Source organism: Sorex araneus, chromosome 2 (assembly GCF_027595985.1).
Source record: "Sorex araneus isolate mSorAra2 chromosome 2, mSorAra2.pri, whole genome shotgun sequence".
In the NCBI taxonomy this organism is placed as follows: Eukaryota; Metazoa; Chordata; class Mammalia; order Eulipotyphla; family Soricidae; genus Sorex; species Sorex araneus.
In genome coordinates, this window is record NC_073303.1 from 70,620,326 (window position 1) to 70,627,378 (window position 7,053).

General features: G+C 33.8%; 1 non-coding gene across 1 annotated transcript; it reads left to right on the forward strand.

Moving 5' to 3' along the window:
* The first annotated feature begins 5,423 nt into the window (after positions 1-5,423).
* Positions 5,424-5,535, forward strand: LOC129402914 (U6 spliceosomal RNA). Its single transcript, XR_008628934.1, has one exon. It is a non-coding gene; the product is annotated as a U6 spliceosomal RNA (small nuclear RNA).
* The last annotated feature ends 1,518 nt before the right edge of the window (positions 5,536-7,053 follow it).

The window sequence follows — 7,053 nt, forward strand, 5'->3', positions numbered from 1 at the left end:
ATTTCAACAGCAATCATTCTATTAACTTAAATTATCTTTCGCCTCTGTCTTTGATTTACTTTCTTCACTTAATTTTAAGTTTTCATATTAATTAAAATTTTCAACTTTTTAAAAGTTCATTTATTCACTGATAACTTATCCTAAATTGTTAATAGCAGTTGCTTTTCTTTCATGTAAACTAGTGTAGTATTCTAGCTAGAACCATACACATAAAATACTTTGTACTTTCTATATAACTAGCATCAAATATCTTTGAGTTTTTTTTGCTATATTTACTTCTAAGTATTACTTTAATAGAATAATTGTACTAAAACAGTTTATATTTTTAATCTATTCAATTTCCTAAACTTAAAATAATAGATTTCTGTATCACAGACAAATTTGTCATTATAGAAACTGATTACTTCCTTTGCAAATATATTCCTTGTATATGTCGAACATAATGTAAAGAAATGTCATTTATTTCATGTTATTTATCATGAATAATACATAAATTAGTCATTTCTATTTTACCATTTTTATAATCAATGACAACAGTAGCGACAATATAGCATAATTTCTGAAAGATAATTTCTACTTATAGCAGGCTCAATTTTTTTTTTCCTTAAATGCAGTAGAAGGTCCTTCATACTCTATTTGTCAGTTTGGCTTTAAGGATTTTATTTTGTTGGCTAGAAGACAGATAAAGGGGATTATGGACAGACCTGAGCCTGGTTTCTGCTAATCTCCAACTTGAATTCTTTCAAGGGTTGCAAAATATGATTCAAGTATTTCACAAGCCTTTATAACCTGAGCCAGACTTTGTCATCTGTCTGGTATATGTGCCATCATGGGTGGATTTGGGGCTGACATTTTATATCTCTGATCTCAACTGTATAAATATTTGTTTAGAGTGACTATCAACATAGGACACAGACACTTTCTCCTCTGATGTATAGATGATAGAATAGTTCTTAACTGTGGGTCCTAAGGATTGGGAAGTCATAAAGTATCAGCAAGAAATGAAGAAAATATTCAATAAAATAAGATATATATTTTCCATATGTAGAATGTAGAGCAGTGACATTTTTAATCATATTTTATAACTTTGTTATATTAACTATACCATATATAGTCATTTATATCAATTTATAATGGTAACTATTTTACAAAATATCTTATTTGTTTTTTTCTTTTAATATGGAATTAAACTAATCAAGGTTCTGCTTTCTTAACTTTAGCTTTTTCAAGTCTTTTTATACTATAGGGACATCAAAAGAAAAGCTTAGGTAATATTGTGCTAAATTTCTAAATAATATTAGCCAAATTATGATAAAGTTTCAGAACATGGAAACCTGATAAAATAGATGCCTTGGCTATTATAGAGTGTAATATATCCAGAACTCTCTGTAAAATCAATAATTTTATAGCAGAAAGGATGACCTTAGTTTACCAAATCTTGAAAAATTGCTAGGATTAAAATAATTGACACATAAAAGACAGAGAGACTTGAAGAGCTTGGAAGAAATTTAGAGTTCTTTATTTTTATCCTGTTTCAGAATAGGAAATTGAATTTGACACCTTAACAAGATTTGACAGTCTAATAAATTTACTTGATTTTATCCCAAAATTAATGAGAAATTTGAAGTTGTAGAAAGTTCATAATGTATCACATAAGTTATGTAAATCTTGCAATTATTTTTTTAATAAAAAAATTAGAGATGTTGGGGCTGGAGATACAGTTCAAAGGTTAGAATAATTGCCTTGCTCATCCAACTCTAGTTTAAATCTCAGCATTCCTTATAGTCTTCTCTGAGCACTGTCAAGTGTGATCCCTGAGTATAGAGCCAGGAATAAACCCAGAGAATTACGACTTATGCCCAAAATACATTAATCACTAGATTATCTTTATTCTGTCCTGGATTGGGAAATAGTACAGAGATGAGGGTGCATGACACAAACTCAATGCCTTGAAACCGTTGCCCACACCTCATTGGCTCTTAAGCATAACTGAGTGTGATGCTAGGGGCCCAAGAGCAACAATAAGTTGGTCCTGGTGGGTCGTGGCATGGCGGGACCCAAGCAGCACTGCTTCCTCGAGCCACAGCAGTGTAAAACCTGTTTGATTGTCGAGTATTACAGGGAATGACCTCCAGAATCTCTGAGCATTTGCGTGGTTCATCTCTTTGCATCTTGTTCAGCTCTTTGTATTTAAAATTCATTTTCCTTGTTCCTATTGGATTCTAAAATAACTGCGTATATGAAATTATGAACATTTTATTAAGTGATATTGAATTAAGTGCCAGTCCACTCTATGGATAGTCTGACATAATGCAAAGGCCCAATTAGCAGTTTTATAAAAAATAACATTAACAGAAAAAATAATATTTGAATGTATAGTAAAAGTATAAAGAAACAGAACAAGAACATTTAAACAAATTTAAATAGAGATGGCCTGTATAAAAGAAAAAATAATATTGACATGTAATCATTTTTAAGAAAAACCCATAAAAATGAAAGATAGAGAACTGATTTCTTTAAAAAAAGTTTAAATTGTATTGGATCACCGTGAGATATTTACAAGCTATCATGTTTGGGTCATAATCTCACAATGATCAAACACCCATCCCTCCACCAGTGCACATTCCCCACCACCAATATCCTGGGTATACCGCCCCTTTCCCACAATCCTCCTGCCTCTATGGCAGACAATATCCCCCATACTCTCTCTCTCTACTTTTGGGCATTATATCTTGCAACACAGACACTGGGAGGGCATCATGTTTGGTCCATTATCTACTTTCAGCATGCATCTCCCATCTCAACTGGTTCCTCCAGCCATCATTTTCTTAGTGATCCCTTCTCTATTCCATCTGCCTTCTCCCCTCCGCTCATGAAGCAGTCTTCCAGCTATGGGGCTATCCCCCTGGCCCTTGTTTCTACCATCCTTAGGTGTTAGCCTCATGTGATGCTACCCTACACTCCACAAATGAGTGCAGTCCCTGATAGAGAACTGATTTTAACATATTTTAAGATGCCCACTTTTTTACACTGACAACATCTGACAAAAAATTTGAAATTTTTCAAAATAGTTGCTTATGATTGTGACAGCAGATTATTTAGCAAATACAGCAACAAGGCTAGGTCTGGAGAGATAGTACAGTGCGTAGGGTACTTGTGTTTAATGTGGCTTATCCAGGTTCGACCTCTAGCATACTGTATGGGGACGCAAGCACTTCCAGCAGTAATTTCTAAGAGTAGAGCCAGGAGTAACCTCTGAGCATTGCCAGCTAGCAAGTACTAACAAGTCTTACTTTTTCTCAGTATAGAACATATTATCCTTTATGCTGAGCATTCATAATAACAGACCATAACTATTTGTATTCGTCCATTAATTCAAAACATTCTAGTAATTTTATGACATCATGTTTTATTTTATCATAAGTTCCAGAGAAAAATTATCCTTATCAGAATTTTCTATCTTCCAGGAACCCATATAGTTTAACATTTAACATTTCTCTTTAACATCAATGTATTGAGATTGAATTTAATATTATAAAAGTTTCAGGGAGAACGATGGAATATATCTGTATATATATTATATATATAAATGTAATTTAATGGAAATTCATCTGACTTTGTGATATTTGATTTGTATTTCAACATGTTCGCTTGAGTGGAAAGGTTCCACTTACAAACCAACCACATACCTGCATAATACGCAGAATTACAATAACATTGAGAGAAATCCATGTCAAAAGAGTATCAGCATGCAATTTAATTGACAGTGAAAAAGAGAGGGTATAAACTGCTGGAGAGCAGAGTCAGAAGGGCGGTGAGAAATCACTCATCCCCCATCAGTACTGGAACTTCTCCGCCATTGTCAGCCCTTGAACGAGCCGGGTCGGGGGCAGCTTCTTCAGGCTGAGCTCTTCGTCCAGATTTGGGAATTCTTTGGTGACCTACATATATACGGTACTTAGAAGATAGTCCAATTGAACTAATTTGGCTTGCATATTTTTACTACTTCAAAGGAACATTATTTGGGAAAACAATAATAAAGCTATTGTAGTTTATGCTTGGCATTTTCTACTTTTATCCATACTTATATTTCTCTCATGTCTGTTTATTAATGTCCTCATAAAAGAGTAGCATCATTGTTTGATAGCATGAGCCACCTAACTTATACTCATCTGTTAGGATCCTTATAATAGCTATACATATAACAATTTACGCTTTAATCCTGAGGCATAAGAAACCATGTTACCATGAAGGTATGGTATTTCTACATGTACCTATATATCTATTTGTATATTTATCTATAAATGGACTCATCTATATTTACTTATGGCTAATAAACATTGACTATCATGAATTTACCATCCTACATGGTCTATAATATAGTCATCAGGATATTTCCTTACATTCCTTAAAAGAATATTCAGGTTTTCTGGAATAATTTTTCCAAGTTCTTGTTAAACAAATAAAATTAATAAAAGTTTAAGCAAACATAGGCATCCAAAGCAACAAAGATGGTAAGAAGAAAGTATTTAATATGTAGCTTAACTACTCATATAGGTTTACATACCACAAGTTGTCTGTTAGAAAGGTAAGTTTCAAGAGATAATATAAAATAAAGAAGGGAGTGAATGTACGGTGGAAAAGTATAGTCAGAGAAGAGGTTTTTGCTGATGGGCTTACATTTGTAATTGTGGAGCAAAAGAAGATACTATGTGTGAGTAATGGATCCCTATAAACAAGGGTTCAAGGCAAAATCCCGGCATATGAGTACAATTGAAACAGCGCTGAAACAATAGAGCATGAATTGGCATATGTCTTTCGTATGACCATTGGGTTTTGCATTTTAAGTGTGGACAAGGGTCATTTTGTATGGCACAAACATTGTTGGAGGGGGTGTGTGAGTGTTGAGAAGCAGTTTTCCTCAGATCTAGTCACAGCGTGTGGGAGCAATATTTTTAACCTTCAAGGTCCCTGTGTTTGTGATTAGTATTATTCACTTCATTTCAGCTAAATAGCTATATGCTGCAAGGTAGGAGTATGGCTTAATTGTGTGGTTGTTAGCCACTACAAACAAATTCAACAAAGCTAAATAATACATTTGCGTGTGTTTTAATGCCATTGAGAGATGCAATAAAGATGACATGTAAAAATCTAATCCTACATCAGATGTAATAGTTAGTGAACTGAAAACACAATTGAGTAGTATTAACGTCTATAAAGTTTCTTGAGGATCTTCTTAGTTTATAAATTTTGATGCAATAAATCTGAGGTAGCAATTGAGATTCTATACTTCTAGTAAATCCCAAGTGGGGCCACCCTGCTAATCTAGAGATCACATTTTAAGTATCACATTTATAAAGCATAAGTTTAATATGCTTCTCAGGCACAACTTACATCAAAAAAAAGAATAAAAATCTATTTTTCTGATAAAGACACTTGATGTTAGCTTTGTTAAAAAATAATATTATACAGGGAATATGAGCAGGGCCTGTGCACAAGGATGACACACAAATTCATGAAGTGATCCATACCCAACCTCCCCAAACAAATCACAGTTTCTTATTTACATCTAATAGTCAATTATTTTTCTGCCATTGTTCTCTCCAGAGTGAGCAGGGATAAAACTGAGCCCTTAACATGCAAGACAGGCAACTCTGGCACTGAACCACATTCTTATCTCTTAATAATACATTTTATTTATTTTGTATATTTATGATTCATTTAAGCCCCAACTGAAAATTCAGTGCACCTTTCTTCTTGCCTGTTAAATTATATATAAAAATATTATATATATTAAATATATAATGTATACTTCAATAACCTAGGTTTCTTATGATTTCCTATTCTCTCATCCTAATCTGGTGGTTTCCATTCACAAATTTTGCTTGAGATAATAGGGCATTCACTGGAGCTTGAGTAGCATTGTGTGACTTTTAGGTAGAAAAAAAAATGTTTGCAAGAGAAAAAGAAGAAAGTTTATCTTAGACATCTATTTGGAGCAAGAGAAGCCTTCCTTAATGCTAGTTTATTTTATGTAAATTAATAGTCTTCAGTTTAAACTCTAAAGTAAAAAGGGTATGTGCAGTCTACATGAAGTCTTTTAAAGCAACAATGATGTATTTCTGTGTGTGTGTCTGTGTGTGTACATGTGTGTGTGTTTCAATCCACTGATAACCACTTGATATAGAAACATCACCATATGCCATAGCTCAACTGAATTACCATTAAAAATAACTCAACTGAGTTAGAAACTAGTTATGAACAGATGAGGAGGCAAAATATGTTGGATAAGCTGAAGTAAGAATAGCTTACCTCTCCCATTGCACAGTTATATAACTTGCACTTAGAATGCCTTAGAGAAGCTGCAGAATAAAGAAAGTACATAGTAACTAGCAGTTCAGCAAAGAAGAGTAGATCCATATCAATGTAGGCCATCTCAAGCAGTCAGAAGATCTCTTTTCTTCTGTACTTTCAGGAATTGCTTCAATGTGGCCAGCAATGTTACTAACAGAGGAGGCTTCTTATAATTCTGTTGCAAGGAACTGGAAGGAGTACTCTAATAACCAGAGAGAATATGGGAAATCCCCAATTATTGTTTTTTTCATTGCCTTTATTATTTTTCGCTTCAGCAAAGCATTCCTGTGGCATTTGTATCATGGAGAGTTTCTAAGGCTTCCAACTCTTAAGGAGAGGGACCTTTATTTTAACTGAGTGGGCTGCTGTGCCAAGAGCGTGGTTCTTACCCACGTTGTCTTTTCCTTTCTGTGGCCTCTCACCACTTGTCCACAATTGTGGGAAGTACAGAGAAGAACAGGGTAAAAATAAAGCAACCGATTTTCAAGCCAGAGAACCAAGAAATGAAGTCTAGGGTATTAGAAAGGTCCAGAGATTTGTGAAGAGGGAGAAGTTTGAGAAAATGATTTTTTTGTTATCTTTTATGTTCTTGTGAACTTCTATATGCTCCTGACATTTTGTGTACTCACGGATGTTAGTAAAGTGCCTTTCATAGGTATTGAGAACTGAATTTAAGTAGTAAAACTTATGCTCAAAACA